Genomic DNA, 17,988 nt, shown 5'->3' with positions numbered 1-17,988 from the left:
GCCAGGAATGTAGCTCAACTGGTGGAGAGCTTGCTTAGCTACTCAAAGCCTCGGGTTCCATCCCAGCATAAACCTGGTAGCACAAGCTTGTCATCCTAGCATTGGGGAAGTAGAGGCAGGAAGGCCAGAAGTTCAAGGTCATACCCCTGCTATGAGGTGAGTTTACAGCCAGCCTAGACTACAGAAGTATGAAGTTAGTTTACATGGAAAAAATTAGAAAATAGGTTCAATTTTTACTCCAGTAACAAAGGAATCAACAAAGCATCCTGTTGTTTGTATTGGTGACAGTAGAGACAGTACGAGGTGTTCCATCCCATCTAATGCTGGCTCAGAAGTAAAAATAACAGGCTTATGTCTTCTTTTTTTTTAAATTTAAGGTTTATTTATTGATTAATTGATTTTATGTATGTGAGTACACTGTCACTGTCCTCAGGCACACCAGAAGAAGGCATCAGATCCCATTACAGAGAGTTTCGAGCCTTCATGTGGTTGCTGGGAATTGAACTCAGGATCTCTGGGAGAGCAGTCAGTGCTCTTAACCGCTGAGCCATCTCTCCAGCTCCCATATCTTCTTTTTCTCCTTAGACTTGGTTTAGCAGCCACAGAATGAAAGATCTTGGAACAGGACCAGTCTGACCGTAAGAACTCACTGGTCCAAGCGTATTCCCAAGAATCCCACCGAGAGTAGAAGCGACCATTATCTAACTCTCCTAAAGATTTCTCCATTTAAGAGCCCTTTACAGCTCGCTCTGAACACTAGAGTTTCAAAGAAAACATTAATTGTGGGGCATGGTAGTCCATGCCTTTAATCTCTTGTACTCCTGCATCTATGTAAGGCCAACATCAGTCTGGTCCATGTAGCGTGTTCGAGCCCTATCTCAAGAAGCAAACAACAGGCCTGGAGACCCAAGAGTAACTGCTATGAGCATTGTTTTCCAATGACTGACTGAAACTGACTGAAAAAAAAAAAATCCCCTTTTGTTTCTGTGATCTTAAGCCAGACCACACCAAGTGCCCTTCAGAAGAAGTCAAGCGGCCTTCCTAAGTCAAGCCATTGAGAACTGACTCCCTGACCTTGCTGCCAAGAAAGAAATGGCGATGAGAAGAAGCATTGAGGAACCAAGAACTCAAGTAAGTTGGACGTCTGAGGCATTGAGTCTGTTTGTTGTGTGTGACACTATCCCTAGGGACAAGACTAGAGCTTTGGGCTATCTTGGGTGTGTACCCAGAGTGGACAACGACTGGATGATAAATATGCACAATAAATGTCACATTCCAGCAAAGGAAGGCGTTTCAAAGTTGAAATGCATCCATACAGAGCCACAAGCAGGGAAGCTGGAAAGTGTGTAATTTAATTTTTCTCCACCCTACCCCACTCCCCTCTCTGGCCAGATAACTTTTTACTTTGTTTTATTTTAAAGATTTATTTATTTTATGTATATGAGTACACTGTTGCTATCATCAGACATACCAGAAGAGGGCATCAGATTCCATTACAGATGGTTGTGAGCCACCATGTGGTTGCTGGGAATTGAACTCAGGACCTCTGGAAGAGCAGTCAGTGCTCTTAACCACTGAGCCATCTCTCAAGGTCTCTCCTAACCTGTCTTATCCACTCCTATGAAGGAATGTCAGTAGTCAACAGGCCCAGTCTTGTGACTCTCCTAAATGAGTCACAGCTGCTCTGATGAGGCTGACTTCTCCCCCACCCCTGAACTCCTCCCAGTTACTCTCTCCCCACCCCCATCTGAATCCACAAACAGAAGAGCCAAAGAAAAAGTACAAAAAACCACACAGGCTCAGAGCCACACACAGGAATCCCATGAAAACACGAAACTGGAAGCCATAATACATACAGAAAACACTTTTGTTGTTGTTTTTCCAAGATGGGAATTCTCTGTGGGGTCCTGGTTGAACTTTGAAACTCAGAGATCTGCTTGCCTCCCTCTCTCAAGCACTGAGATTAAAGGTGAACACCACACCTGGCTCACAAAGTACTTTTTTTTGTTTTGGTTTGGTTTGTTTTTGTTTTTCTAGACAGGGTTTCTCTGTGTAGCCCTGGAACTCACTCTGTAGACCAGGCTAGCCTCAAACTCAGAAATCTGCCTGGCTCTGCCTCCCAAGTGCTGGCACTAAAGGCGTGCGCCACCACTGCCCAGCTCACAAAGTACTTTTTTTTTCTTTTTCTTGGTTTTTCGAGACAGGGTTTCTCTGTGTAGTCCTGGCTGTCCTGGCCTCACTCTGTAGACCAGGCTAGCCTCAAACTCAGAAATCCACCTGCCTCTGCCTCCCAAGTGCTGAGATTAAAGGTGTGCGCCACCACCGCCCGGCTAATAAATCTTTTTTAAAAACACTATAGACAGACAGACAGACAGATGAAGGTAAGGGGGCACTGCCGGGCGGTGGTGGCGCACACCTTTAATCCCAGCACTTGGGAGGCAGAGGCAGGCGGATTTCCGAGTTCAAGGCCAACCTGGTCTACAGAGTGAGTTCCAGGACAGCCAGGGCTATGCAGAGAAACCCTGTCTCGAAAAACCAAAAAAAAAAAAAAAAAAAAAAAGGGGGGGGAGGGGGTACTTTGTTTCAATAACTAAAAGGAAGCTGAAGTGGCATGTAACTGGGCTCTGCTTTTTTAGACAAGGCTTATCCTTCCTCTTTGCCCCCTGTTATTAACTGGGATAAATGGATGGATGGACAGACAGATAAGCAGATAGACAGATTCACTGGCTGTTGCAGCCCGTACTGCCCGTTCCGGTCCGAGGGTCAGGGTCTAGCGAGAGAGAGAGTGGGGATAAAGGGGAAGAGACGCGAAGGAATGGAGACAAGACAGAGATTCTGATCAAGTCTCGTTTATTGAAGGGAATTCTGAGCTATTTATAGGCTTTTGCCACGTGCCTTGCAGGTGTTGATATGACGTAAGCCTTACAGGCGTCTATAGCGTGGACAGCACGTGAACTGCAATGCCTTGCAGGCATGACTACCATGTGCACCTTGCAGCTGGGGCCACTAAACAGCAAAACAAGCTATGTGGGATAAACAATATATTTATCAGAGTGTGCTTCAGCTGTTACAGGCTTTTGACAACCAAGTCTTTCATCAGGGTATATGGTTCCAGATGGCTGCAAAGTTGATCTAGCCGCTTTCTGCTAAAGTCGGCTCCCAACAACTGGCAGGCCTATATTTTAAGTGTGTAGATCCTCTATGTTGAGACTGTGAGACTGACCCATAACTTCCGGGCTCAGACAACCCTCCGCCCGTACCTGGCCCCACAGGTACATGTAACCACATGGCATGAAGTCCCAGTGTGATACATGCATCCTTAGGAGGCGACATTCATTGCTTCTTTGTGTTTGGGCTAAGATCAAGCATAAAAAAGGTAGTAATCCGCCTGTTTTCTTGAGTGAAAAATGTCCTCCGACCTTGCTCTGTGGTTATTCACTCTCAGTGGTTTCCAGATTCCTCTATACTGTTATGCGCATGCTCTTGTTAGGGGGTCACTTGGGTCTCCCCGTGAGGACAAGAACCGACTTGGGACAAGGAACACTTTTAATTCTGTGTGTGTATATGACGTGCGTGGGGTTAGTGCGTGCACGCCAGAGCACACGTGTGGAGGTCAGGTGGATAACTTTGTGGATGGTTCTTTCTTCTGTCCTGAGGTGGGGACTCAGGTTACAGGCTCGCCACCGCAAGCGCTTTTAGCCACTGAGCCCTCTGGCCAGCCCAAGGGACTGGACACTTACACTTCTTTTTCCCTCTTCCTTGGTTTGGTCTTATGTAACAGACCAGTGTCCTTGTAAATATATTTCAATCTCTCTGGAGGTTGGAATTATCCCTAACAACAACTGTATCATTTCTACTACTAAAACCTAATGAAGAGTAAGTCATAAATCATTTCCATCTACGGTGTATATTATTTTAGGCAAAATATCTTAATAAATCTTACACTGACGTTACAATTCCACAGACATCGCAATAAAATGGAGCTCAGAGAAACAGACCTGGGTACCCAAACTAAGACCAAATATATCATCTCTCACACAGTATCTCTAACCCAGAAACGCTTGGCCTCCTGCTTTTTCCAAAAAGCATCTCAGTTGTACAACACTGCCATCTAGTGGTCATCTTCAAAGCGTGGTACTGCAACCCAGCCTACCGGTATAAAGATTGGAATTTGTTTAGCTTCTGGCCGGATGAGTAAGGGGATACAAGCTTTAATTACACCAGGGGCTGGGGGAAGACAAACAAATATTTAACAATTATTTTCAAGACATTGGACATCAATAAAGTAAAGGCAGTAGTCGCCAAGGGACCCTACAGCGAGGGTAACTAGGAGACATAGTTTGTTTCTGTTGCTATGGTAATACTGTGACCAAAAGCAACTTGGGGAGTAAAGGGTTTATTTCCTCTTACAGTTACAGTCCATTATTGAGGGAAATTAAGGTGGGAACTTGAGGCACAAACCTGGAGCCAGGAGGAGCTGAGACTGATTGCAACAAAAAGAAAAAAGGAATATCCAGGACTTGGGCATGAGAGACAGCCAAGAATTTTAAGACAATAGGGCCAGAGAAATGGCTCAGTAGGTAACAGATTGTACTGCTCTTGCAGAAGACCTGAGCTATATTCCCAGCACCCATGTCAGGCAGCTCATAGCTGCTTGTAACTCCAGTTCCAAGAATCTGACACCTCTGACTTCTGTAAGCACCTGCTCTCTCTCTCTCTCTCTCTCTCTCTCTCTCTCTCTCTCTCTCTCTCTCTCTCTCTCTGTCATACACACACACACACACACACACACACACATTTTAAAATTAAAATCTTGCCCAAGCATAGCAGTGCATATCTCAGAAAAAATTAGATAAATAAATGAAAGAAAGGGGACTAGGGACTGTACGTGTGACTTGGTTAGTAGAGTACTTGCCCAGCATTCATGAAGCCCTGGGTTTGATTCTGAGTACCAAATAAACCTAGAATAGTGCACACACCTATAATCCCAGCACCTGGGAGATAAAAGCAGGAAGGTTCGTTTCAAGCCCAACCTCAGCTATAAAGTAAGTTCAAAGGCAACCTGGCTACGTAAAGCCCTGTCTCAAAGAAAGGAGGAGAAGGAGGAGGAGGAGAAGAAGGGGAGGAGGAGGAGGAAGAGAAGAGGAGGAGGAATGCAGGGGAGGGAGGGAGGGAGGGGGAGGGGGAGGGGGAGGGGGAGGGGGAGGGGAGGGAGGGCTGTAGAGGTGGCTCAGTGTTAAGAGCACTTGCTGTTCTTTCTGAGTTTAAGTTCCCTGCACCCACCTCATGTAATTCATCACTACTTGTAACTCTAGGCCCAAGGGCTCTTTAATGCCCTCTTCTGGCCTGGATGGGTACTGCATACACATGGGCACAGACACTCATGTAAAAAAAAAAAAAAAACCTTTTTAAAGATTTTAGGCTGGAGAGATGGCTCAGTGGTTAAGAGCACTGACTGTTCTTCCAGAGGTCCTGAGTTCAATATCTAGCAACCACATGGTGGCTCACAACCATCTGCAATGAGATCTGATGCCCTCTTCTGGTGTGTCTGAAGACAGCTACAGTGTGCTCATATAAATAAAATAAATACATAATTCTCTTTTTAAAATGTTATTGTGCAGAGCCTTTGTAATATGTATGTGTAGGGTTTGTTTGTTTGTTTGTTTGTTTGTTTTTTCTCAAGACAGGGTTTCTCTATGTAGCCCTGGCTGTCCTGGAACTCACTCTGTAGACCAGGCTGGCCTCGAACTCAGAAATCCACCTCCCTCTGCCTCCCAAGTGCTGGAGTTAAAGGCGTGCGCCACCACCACCCAGCTTGTGTGTGTAGTTTAATGAGTGGTTTTATACAGTTAGCTCTTGAACACCACTGTTTAAGTTGAGACAGGGTTACAATTAGCTTCTTTCCAGTTGAATCTACAACACTATCCCACAGGAGCTGGACATTTGACAGAAGCTAGAACATTTCATTGAACACCTAGGTTCTGTAAATCTAAACAGAACCAGCACAGATTTATATGTCATTCCCTGTAGTGTTTGTTAAAAGTACTTGTGAACAATGTTCTGTATTAAGAGGCTGACAGTTTTAGGGGAAGCATGTCACAGACAATACATATCCAAGCTACATACTCCCTGTGTGTGTTTACCGTCTCTGCATCCTTCTTGTCTCCGTTTGGGGGCATCTGGGGAAATTTTCTTACCAGGAAGAATTAGTTCACATCAGGGTTGGAAATGAGGTTACAAGTGGCTTGCTTTGCCGGGCAGTGGTGGAGCACGCCTTTAACCCCAGCACTTGGGAGGCAGAGACAGGCAGATTTCTGAGTTCGAGGCCAGCCTGGTCTACAGAGTGAGTTCCAGGACAGCCAGGACTACACAGAGAAACCCTGTCTCGAAAAAACAAAACAAAACAAAACAAAAAACAAATAAACAAACAAACAAAACAACAACAAAAAAAACAAAAAACAAAATAAGTGGCTTGCTTCTTCCATTTGGCTCTAGGGTAACTGGAAAGCAACTGGCCTATACTACATTTAATAGTGTATGTGTGTTCTTTATTAAATGGCTCCCGCTATACTCTTGTGTAACTGAGTGACATCTACCCTGAGATCCCATTACTAATGTCCTTCCTAAGACTCACAATGTAGACCAGGCTGGCTCAGAGATTCACCTGCTTCTGTCTTCTAAGTGTTGGAAATATATGTGTGTTATATATATTAATTTGCATATATACATATTTGCATATATATGTGTGTATATATAATATATATAACTTGCTCCCTTCTGCTGTGTCTGATCAGTTGTTAGATTCACCTAACATTTTAATGATTGCTTATTACTCACTCCAGTTCTATAAGATTTTAAATTAAATCCTTTCCATGAGAGACTGAGTAAAAATTCCAGCTACTGGGCGGGCCAACAAGATGGTTCAGTCAGTTTAAGTAAGGATAAAGGCCACCAAGCCAGTTCCAAGACAGCCAGGACTACACAGAGAAACCCTGTCTTGAAAAACCAAAAAAAAAAAAAAAAAAAAAGGCCAGGCCACCAAGCCTGAGTCCAATCCTCAAAATCCATGGGAAAGAAGAAGACTCACATGACTTGTTCTCCAACCACCACAGGTGTGCCCTAGATTCTGTCTGTGCACACACACTCACGTATATACACACATGTGCACACAAATACACACACATACACAAACGCTAAAACCTATACTCACATACCACACACACACTCAAACAAAGTAATGTTTTTAAAATTCTAACAACTGGAATAAAAATTCATTTTCTGCTTAAATCTTCCATTGGGTCATTTAATTTCTTCAGTCACCTCCAAGTGCTTATCCATCTCTGAATGTCACAGGCTGTTCTATCTCTGCATGTCGGGGGACTGTCCCTCCGAATTGTAGCCTTGGAGAAGTTTCTTCTGCAAGGCCTGCTTGTCTGCTTGGATTCTAACCCTGCCCACCTCTTGCTTCCCCAGTCAGCAACTGTCTTGGGGAATGTACTGCCACCCCTTGCGTTCCAACCTAGTTCATCGCCTTTCTTCAGGATTTGGTTCCAGTAAGTCTTTGGTGCTACGCCATCTTCTCCGGCTCATCACAAACATCTGGTAGCTCAGCCTTTGGCTGTTGTTTTAGTGAGACCGTTGCTCTGCCATGATTCAGTCACTTAATTTTTCTCTTCCTTATTCAAAAAGGAGAGGGGATACTTACCTGGCAGGGGAGATACCATGATCATGAAGGTGGTTTTCCCAGGGCGAGGCTTATTCATTACACTCCAGATGTGCTGGTCCCTGCAACTTCCCCAAATGTGGGACACGCGACTGCATAATTTGTGGTAGTGGGGGACTGCGTTCACGCTCTCCCCTGAGGGGGGAAAAAAAGGAGAGGGGGAACTTAAGGAGTGTGTGTGTGTGTGTGTGTGTGTGTGTGTGTGTATTTGGGTATGCCCTCAGAGGCCAGAAAAAAGAGTTAGATCCCCTGGAACTGGAGTTACAGGCAGTTGTGAGCTGTCTAATGTGGGTGTTGGGAACTGAACCTAGGAGAGCAGCAAGCACTCTTAACCACTGAGCCAGCCCTCCAGCCTGAGAGAGGGAATTTTAAAAGGTACCAATATAAATAAATGTTAGTGACAACATTTGGCTACTAGAGAAAGAACTTCAGGCAAAATCACAGAATGGGATAGTTTAAGTCATTTGACTTCCTCTTTTACACTTTTTTTTTTTTTTGACAGGATTTCTTTCTGCAGCCCTGGCTGTCCTAGAACTCACCATATAGACCAAGCTAGCCTCCAACTCAGAGATCTGCCCACCTCTGCCTATTGAATGCTGGGATCAAATGCACCGCCACCACCAGGCTTTTACACCATGTCTTACATTTGCCATTTTCTTTTTTTAATTATGTTATTTATTTGGAATACGAGGTGCACAGATTCTAGAGAGCACTGTGGGGGTCAGAGGACAACTTGGGGTCGGTTCCCTTCCTCCACCCTGTGAGTCTCAGGGATTAAACTGAGAGCATCAGGCGTCCAGGCTTCACGTTCACCTGCTGAGCCGGCTCATCAGCCCGTTTCCATTTTCTTTCTCCTGGGATGCAACATTTTCATACTGTTCCAAACATTCTACCTTGAAAACATCTCAGTCTTCCAAGAAAAGTCTAATTCAAACTAAGAAATAGGGAGAGGGCAATGACAGACACCAAGAAATTGCACACTGGATGCAGAGCTGTCTCTGTTCTTGAGACAGTCTCACTATGTAGCCTAGCCTAGCCTTGAACTTTAGATCTTCCAACCACTGCCTCCCCAGTGCTGGGACAACAGGTACGTATGCAACACCGTGCCTAGCCATGATGCTGCATCAGGAAATGGTCTGTGAGGTTGGGTGTATGCTAGAAACCAAGCCCCAGTTATCCCTTGAACTTTGAATCGTCCCACATACACCTCCCAAGCACGGAGACTGCAGGTGTGCACCCACCACGCCCACATCCCAAAGTCGCCATTGATCTTCAGAAAGAGGAGCGAAGAGGAGAAGTTGTTGTTGAGGGCCTGCAAGATGGCTCAGCAGGTGAAGGGACTTGCCACCAAGTCTGAAAACCTGAGTTCAATCCCTAGAACCCACAGAGCGGAAAGAGAGAACAGACCTCCGCACACACGTGTGTAGCGTCCGCCTGTCATTCCTGCCCTAGCTGGGGTCAGTATCACTGTGACGAAACACCGTGACCAGAAGCAACTCCAGGAGAGAAGGGGGTTGATGCATTCTTAACAGTTCCCAGGACAGCGAACAAACGAGGGGTGGTGCACGGCTTCGGCTTCGGCGCCGGCCTCCAGAGGGTGACCCGCGCCCTTGCTCTCCTGTTTGAATCCCGCATCCCCCGTGTGACTCTGCCTGAGTCTCATGGGGAAAAAAAAAAAAAAAAAAAAAGTTCCCAGGACAACATATGTGGAATTCATTTTATAGAATTGAGCGAGGGAGAAGAGTAATGGAACCTCTTTGTAACTATTCTTTATACTTGGGAGGCAGAGGCAGGCGGATTTCTGAGTTCGAGGCCAGCCTGGTCTACAGAGTGAGTTCCAGGACAGCCAGGGCTACACAGAGAAACCCTGTCTCGAAAAACCAAAAAAAAAAAAAAAAAAAAAAAACCTATTCTTTATAATTTGTATAAAAGATGTTATTTTCCTATGCCCTTGCTCCGGCTCTGATAATTTGCACATTCTGGTTCTCTTTTGTTCTATGTTAGACACAGTCTGTTGTGTAGGAGAGGATGTTGTGATGCATTCATATTCTCGCACATACTAGAGTAACTAAACAAAATCACTGGAGACAGAAAAAAATTACCTCCTCCGCACCCCTCCCCAAGAAAAATGTGTTAGCAACCACTACAGCTCGTGTACACTCCCTCTGACATAAAACTGGAATACACGGCTATGTATTTCATGTTTCTAAGTCTGAATTAGCACGTTTGAAAATAATATTACACCGGGTGGTGATGGCGCACGCCTTTAATCCCAGCACTTGGGAGGCAGAGGCAGGCGGATTTCTGAGTTCGAGGCCAGCCTGGTCTATAGAGTGAATTCCAGGACAGCCAGGGCTACACAGAGAAACCCTGTCTCGAAAAACCAAAAAAAAAAAAAAAAAAAAAAAAAAAAGATGTTTGACACCAAATCTGACAACCTGAGTTCAGTCCCCGGGACACACGTGGTAGAGGAAGAACACTGATTCCAGCCAGCTGTCCTCTGACCTCCACACATGCTGGGGCATGCAACCGAATAAATTAGTTTTAAAGTTGAATTAATTGCATGAGCTAGGCTGGGAAAATGGCTCAGCAGGTAAGAGCACTTGCTGAGCAAGCAAGCGTGAAGACACTTATTTTTCAAGGAAAAAGTCAGGCCTGGTCAGGCAACCCTGTAACTCCAGCACAGTAGGAATCAGAGGCAGGGGGATTACTGGGGTGTGGTGGCAGTGAGCCTAGTTCCAGGTTCAGTGAGAAACCCAGACTCCAGGGAACATGGCGAAGAGTGCTAGGGAGGTCCACCCGACATCCTCCTCTGGCCTCTGGACACACACACACAGGTGCATGCACACAGAACATATATGTGCATACAACACACACATGGTATAACAATAAACACACAGACCAAGTAAAGGAGTGGATCTTATGCAGCTGTTTAGAATAAAACATTGCAAAAAAAAAAAAAAAAAAAAAAAAAAAAAAACAATTGGAGAGACAGTATTAGTGTTCTCATTGCATACACTATACTGTGTTACTATTCCACTAACTGCCAAGAATTTGGTTTTCAAAAATTGTCATAAGCATACGTATGATGATGAACGACTGTAATCTCGACACACAGAAGGCTGATGCAGGAGGATTGCTGGGAGTTTGAAGCCATCCTAGGATACATAGGTCAGCCTGGGCTACACACCAATACCCTGTCTCAATCAAATATCAAAACTGAAACATCTCATCTGTACCCCACCAACACATGCTTTTTTTTTTTTTTTTTTTTTTTTTCATTTTATGTATCGATTTAAACTATTTAATGAAAAGAAGCAAGATTTTTAAGTGTTGGGTTACTTTTTGATGTTCCTCTGGCTTCTCACTTTAAAAACAAAAGAACGAGAGAACCTAAAACAGCAAGAGGGCTCTGTGGGTGATCCCCAGGACCAACAGGGTAGAAAGAGAGAGCTGACTCCAAAAGCTTTCCTCTGCTCCCCGTGGTATTCACACACGCCCACACAGACACAAGCACAGCATATGCACACATTAGCAACACAACACAAACTGTGAAATAGTACTTTATACTGCAGATAATTTTTAACTCTATTAATAATAATACCATCTGCCCGTTTCATTAAAAGAGATCAGGCTTCCACAGGCTTGCACTCATGTGTTTGCAGAAATCTATCAGTCAGGAAGGTGGAAAACTGTCAGGGGTCATAATGAAGCATGCCTCATTCATGACCACAAGGTGGCGCTAATACACTATGATTCCATCAAGGAAAAGCCATGTGGCGCCAAGATGCCACAAAAGGTACAGAAATTCCCAAGGTCCCTGCTATCTGTATGAAATTCTCCCCCAACCAGACATGCTCTATACGGTCTTGAGTGGGAACAGATTATATAGAATGTGAAAGAGGGGACTCCATTTCTGCTTCAGTGGAGAAGAGAGTTTTGGTAATATGGTTGCTTTGGGGTCACCAGTATTCTACAAACAACCCCTTATCCATACTATATGAGTAAGTCTAATAAATTCATATAAATAAAATTAACCACCCACATCACTGTCCTTCCAAATAACTGGTTCGCTTGGCAGCCTCATCTGCTGTCAATCTGAGAACCAGCAGAGGCTATCTAATGACAATAGTAACCACATATACCATGTCAAGGACCACCAGGCCCCTCCTTTCTACTAAAACTGAAGCCCATGATAACTTAATCATATGCATATGTATGTGTATATGTATATGACCCGGACCACAGGTCAGTCAACAGGGTCTTGTTTTGGTTTGGTTTGTTTTTGTTTTTCTAGACAGGGTTTCTCTGTGTAGCCCTGGAACTCACTCTGTAGACCAGGCTAGCCTCAAACTCAGAAATCTGCCTGGCTCTGCCTCCCAAGTGCTGGCACTAAAGGCGTGCGCCACCACTGCCCAGCTCACAAAGTACTTTTTTTTTCTTTTTCTTGGTTTTTCGAGACAGGGTTTCTCTGTGTAGTCCTGGCTGTCCTGGCCTCACTCTGTAGACCAGGCTAGCCTCAAACTCAGAAATCCACCTGCCTCTGCCTCCCAAGTGCTGAGATTAAAGGTGTGCGCCACCACCGCCCGGCTCACAAAGTACTTTTAAGGTTAAAAACAAAGTCTTTTTTTTTTTTTAAAGAGTTATTTATTTATTATATATGAGTACACTGTAGCTGTTTTCAGACACACCAGAAGAGCACATCAGATCTCATTACAGATGGTTATGAGCCATCATGTGGTTGCTGGGATTTGAACTCGACCTCTGGAAGTGCAGTCAGTACTCTTAACCACTGAGCCATCTCTCCAGCCCCCCAAAAAAACAAAGTCTTATGAGACAAAGAATCTCCAAAGATAACCACTGAGTCTGATCTGTGCTGTCCATCCACTGCTGGGCATGGGGCCTGCTCTCCAGAGTGGTTTGTATTCCCAGTGATACTCGGGTTGGAGAAAAACAATTTTTCCTTTTCAAGGGGTAATCAGTTGGAGATAACTTCTGGGTTAGGGATGGGGGTCCTATGTCCACTTCACCTGTCAGAGCTGGAACCCCATGTGGCACATGTGCAGCTGCGCAGGCCCTGTGCATGCTGCCACAGTCGCTGTGACTTCATACATAGGTTTACATAAGGCTTTCTCCATCCCTGAGGACAGTGACTTCCAAGCTTTTTGGGGATAGAATTCTGCAACAGCTCCGATCCCTTGTTTTATGACGTTTATCTCTTGTTTTCCTCAGACATGGTTTGAGAAGCAAAGGACACTAAATCCTGAGCATAGAGAAGAGCCTATGAGTTTATCAGGACATGGCACAAATGAGGGGCCACTCCCAGCTGCTCAGTGGTCATACATCAACCCAATCACTCCCCAAGTGAATTATCTCCCTTCCTCTAATCCCTACTGGTGTGACCACACATCTCTACCCACCCCTCTCAGATCCCAGGCATTTGTTCCTTGGGATTCCTTTGGGGTCGTTGGAAGCCAAGTGCCAAGCACCATGATCATGCAGGCCCCAGAAGCTGTGCAGCGAAGACAGAACCCTGATGCCCCTCTGACTTACACGAATCACTCACCGGAACAGCCAATTGCAGGACAGGATTTCTCAGCTATCCAGGCTCCTTTCTATTCTCTGCCTGATGCAGAGCATGAGAAAGAACACTCCGAGAACCCAGATGACATCAATGGCATATCTTATATTATGCAATGGTGGGACAAGGGCCGCCTGGATCTGATTGAAAAATGGAACCCTCTGAAGGAGACATAGCTTTTTCTGTCAGCCCCGTGAGGTTCACCAAAGCCTTAAGCTCCTACAGTTCATTGTCTTATGTGTATCCTCACGGCATCTGATGAACATTTGTGTTAGTTCCACAATGAGGTTATGATTATCACTATAAACATTTGTGCACGTGTGTTTGGACATTTTTTTATTGTTATTATTATCCAATACACTTAACCAGAAGTGTAAGTGTTGGGTCACGTGGTAATTTAGTGTGTGTTACTGGGGGCTGGATCTAGGGGACTATATCACTATATTAAGCTCTTTATCGTTTAAGAAATTCATATCATGCCGGGCAGTGGTGGTGCATGCCTTTAATCCCAGCACATAGGAGGCAGAGGCAGGTGGATTTCTGAGTTCGAGGCCAGCCTGGTCTACAAAGTGAGTTCCAGGACAGCCAGGGCTACACACAGAAACCCTGTCTCAAAAAACAAAAAAAAAAGAGAGAGAAAGAAATGCATATCATATACTTTAAGTCCAATCCCCATTCCCCTCCAACAACAAATTAATAATATTAATTTTTTTTTGAAAATCACAAATGACACATTTTATTTTAAGAATTGTAATAGAAAGCTTTCCTAGCTGGGTGTTGGTGGTACATACCTGTATCTAGCATTCTGGAGGCTGAACCAGGAATGTTTGGCTATACAGTTCAAAGGCAACTGGGATGCAAGACCTTGTCCCATAACATTCACCTATAATGTCAGCACTCTGGAGGTAGGAGGATCGGAACTTCAAGGTCAACAGCTACATAGCAAGTTCAAGACCAGCCTTGGATACATGAAACCCTATCTCAACCAAAACCTAAAAAAAAAGGTAAAGAATAATGCACTTAGATGATGTTTTGTCTGCATTTCTGTTGCCATGGTAAAATACTCCAGTAAAGGCAACTTTAAGGAAGATAGGACTTATTCGACTTAAAATTCCAAGTTCTAGTCCATCACTGAGGGGAAGTCCTGTTGTGGTAAATCTCTCGCCCATAGGGAGTCCATAGAATAAAGACACAAGTCAATAAGTATCAAATGAATGCTGCATGCCTAGATTGGGCAGATTTACCATTAAGCTACACTATTTCCCTGGCTAAAAGCGGCTTCAGTTCATAAAAAGAACTAATTGGATTATCCCTCGTATTTTAAAAGGAACTCCGATATCTGGAGCCCCTACATTTTACACTGATGCTAGTAAATCAGGAAAGGCAGGATATAAATCAGAAGACATAAGTAAGGTGGCTGAGAGTCCCAATAAGTCAGTTCAAAAATCTGAATTATACGCAATTATCATGGTATTGTCAGATTTTCAAGAATCCCTTAATATAGTAACTGACTCTCAATATGCCGAAAGGGTTGTTTTACACATAGAGACTGCTGAACTTATTCAAGATAATTCTGAATTGACCTCATTATTTTTTCAACTACAACAAATTATTAGAAATAGAAGTAACCCCATATATATAACACACATAAGATCCCATACAGGTCTGCCAGGCCCTCTAGCACAAGGTAATAATGATATCGACCAGCTATTGATAGGAAGCGTGCTAGAGGCTTCAGAATTTCATAAAAAACATCATGTTAACAGCAAAGGTTTAAAGAAAGAGTTCTCTATTACTTGGCAACAAGCCAAGGAAATTGTGAGGCAATGCCCTACTTGCTCATTATATAACCAAACTCCATTGCCTACAGGAACTAACCCTAAGGGTACTCAAAGAAATGACATTTGGCAAATGGATGTCTTTCATTTTACAGAGTTTGGCAAACTGAAATATGTGCACCATACTATAGACACATATTCAGGATTTCAATGGGCAACTGCATTAGCATCAGAAAAGGCTGATTCTGTAATTACACATTTGTTAGAAGTCATGGCCATTATGGGAATACCCATACAAATTAAAACAGACAATGGTCCAGCATATACCTCTAATAAGATGGAGAAGTTTTTTACATATTATAATATAAAACATGTTACAGGCATATCACATAATCCTACGGGACAAGCAGTTGTGGAGAGATCCAATCGAACTCTAAAGGAGATGCTTAATAGGCAAAAGGGATCAATAAGAACCCCCAAAGATAGATTACGTAGTGCTTTATTAACTCTAAATTTTTTAAATGCTAATGAACAAAACTCCACAGCTGCTGAGAGACATTGGATTGTGGAAAAAACTTCTGAACTAAATCAACCTGTTTATATTAAGGATATTATGACGTCAGAATGGAAAGTGGGAAATGTATTACGCTGGGGGACTGGTTATGCTTATGTTTCCACAGGAAAAGAAAAGCTGTGGGTTCCTTCCAAAATGATAAAGATCAGAAATGACAAAGGGAGACCCCCTGAAGCACTAGTCGACACAGAAGAAAAGGGAGACTAACTCAACCAACCAAATGGGTGATGTATATATGGTGTTATGTCTCTTATATGGACTTAACTGGCTGGGACTAAAATGTCAATACAAAGCCAAGAACATTTAATTGGGTAATAATTTCTCATGACCTAATACATGCCATCCTTTATGAAGGCATGTATATAAGTTATATATAGTTTGATTAAGTAATCAAACTAACCTGAAGAGGGCAGTGGCCTTTCTTTATTGATCTTCATTGACAAAGCTGTGTGCCCTACATGTTCCACGTGAATGTTTTTATAAAACTACCTGTTGCTTTTAAGTTTTATATGTTACAGGATGAAAGAAGAGAAACTCAGCCCTAGCATGATTTATACTCGGGGATTCTGAGTCTCTAGGACCTCCTATTCCAGCTTCGTGCTTGATTCTACTGCAACTGCATCGAAGCCACTTCTTTTAAGGACTTGCTTCCAGAACTTTTCCAGAACAGCTAGCTTGCCTGTCCAGCCTTTCTGACTGTAACAGTTATGGTGTCAGCTTTGCTATGAACTTTCTCAGTACACAGTGACTTCAAGGCAAATGATGCCAGCTAGCTCTCCTTTGACTAAGCCAATTTTCCTGTTTCCCTTTGGGCCCCCAGATGGGAATTCTTCACCCCAATTCAGCTGGAAGATGACAAAAGGAGATCATCGCCCCAGTTCCTTATGTTGGGGTGGATGGTTCTGGTTACTTTGTAAATTATACATGTGTTGTAATTTAAGGAATACTTTACAAATGTAGCTTCAGACAGGAAGGGAATTAGAGAGCTAAATCTCAGGAATTAAGTGGGATTAATATTTTACTCTTATATAGGCATTGTGCCTGTATAACTCATACAGAAATACAAAGCTTAGACCCAGTTTAAAAAAAATAGGTATATCTTACATTGGTAAGAAATCTTTATAATAATTACAAGGTTGAAATTATAATCTCTTACATTGATATGGAATTTATATTAATATATTACTCTCATGTAGGCATTGTACCTGTATATCTTATTTAGAAATACAAGGCTTAGACCCAGTCCTTTTTAATCAAAAAAAAAAAAAAAATTAGTGGAAAGGAATTAACAGACAACTGTTCAGATTGCCTTACATAGTTGATTTTCAAAAACGTCAGAAATCCATAGAATTGACATTACAAACATTCATATATAAACATTTATTTTATTGGAGACTTATCTGATCCTGACAGCTTCCCAGTCTTGGATTCTAAGAAGAAATTGAGCATCTTTGGAGTTATTCCAGTTGTGGTATGACAGCCACTAGGCAAGAATTGCCTCTTTTAATCTACAGACAAAATAGTGTGCAAAAAAGAAACACACTTGCAGAATAGTCGACTGATTATATCTGCCAAGACAGAGTAATCAGCCCTTAGTAATTCTGCATTACTAGGTCTGTCAGATGATTCCTGGGCCAGAAGGCTGAAGACCAGATGCTCCAACGTTTTGAAATAAGGAACTGTCTAGATGTTCAGTGGTCTATTTAAATTGGCTGAGTTTTAGAAGCCACGCTTTGTGCTTCCCATATCTTTAATTAACTAGTCATCCTGGATTTCTGATGGGGTTGAAGATTTATAATCTCACAGCCAACCCAGGCTATTTACTTTGAGAGGATGGTTTTCAGATGCTATTCATTTTGAAGACAGGACATAAGCCAGGTTCAGAACTAAGTTTTTTAATTGAGAGAGATGGCAAAGGTTCTATTTAGTTAACAAAATTGATGGACTGGGTGTTAGGTTTATCTTGTACTTTAAGAATCACAACATGGTAATATAGTTAGTGTTCAATTAATATGTGAAAAAAAAAATTTTTTATTATTGGAGAAAAAGGGAGAAGACGAGGAGAGCTGGGGAGGAGAGAGAGAAGCGGGGGAGTTGGCAGTTGGTCAAGGCAGAGGGCAGTTGGTCGAGAGAGAGAGAAGACGAAGAAGGCCTTGACCTAGGAAACCGCAAGTTGTTAAGAGCTCTCATAGCCGGGGAAATAGTGTAGTTTAATGGTAAATCTGCCCAATCTAGGCATGCAGCATTCATTTGATACTTATTGACTTGTGTCGTTATTCTATGGACTCCCTATGGGCAAGAGATTTACCGCAACAAAGTCCAAATAGGAACT

At 43.2% G+C, this 17,988-nt stretch overlaps 1 non-coding gene across 1 annotated transcript; it reads left to right on the top strand.

Moving 5' to 3' along the window:
* The first annotated feature begins 7,697 nt into the window (after window positions 1-7,697).
* Window positions 7,698-7,861, top strand: LOC117723625 (U1 spliceosomal RNA). The gene has a single exon (XR_004608724.1). It is a non-coding gene; the product is annotated as a U1 spliceosomal RNA (small nuclear RNA).
* The last annotated feature ends 10,127 nt before the right edge of the window (window positions 7,862-17,988 follow it).

This window comes from Arvicanthis niloticus, chromosome 18 (genome assembly GCF_011762505.2).
Source record: "Arvicanthis niloticus isolate mArvNil1 chromosome 18, mArvNil1.pat.X, whole genome shotgun sequence".
Taxonomy (NCBI): Eukaryota; Metazoa; Chordata; class Mammalia; order Rodentia; family Muridae; genus Arvicanthis; species Arvicanthis niloticus.
The sequence above is the reverse complement of the archived record's forward strand: the minus strand, read 5'-3'. Positions and strand labels throughout refer to the sequence as shown.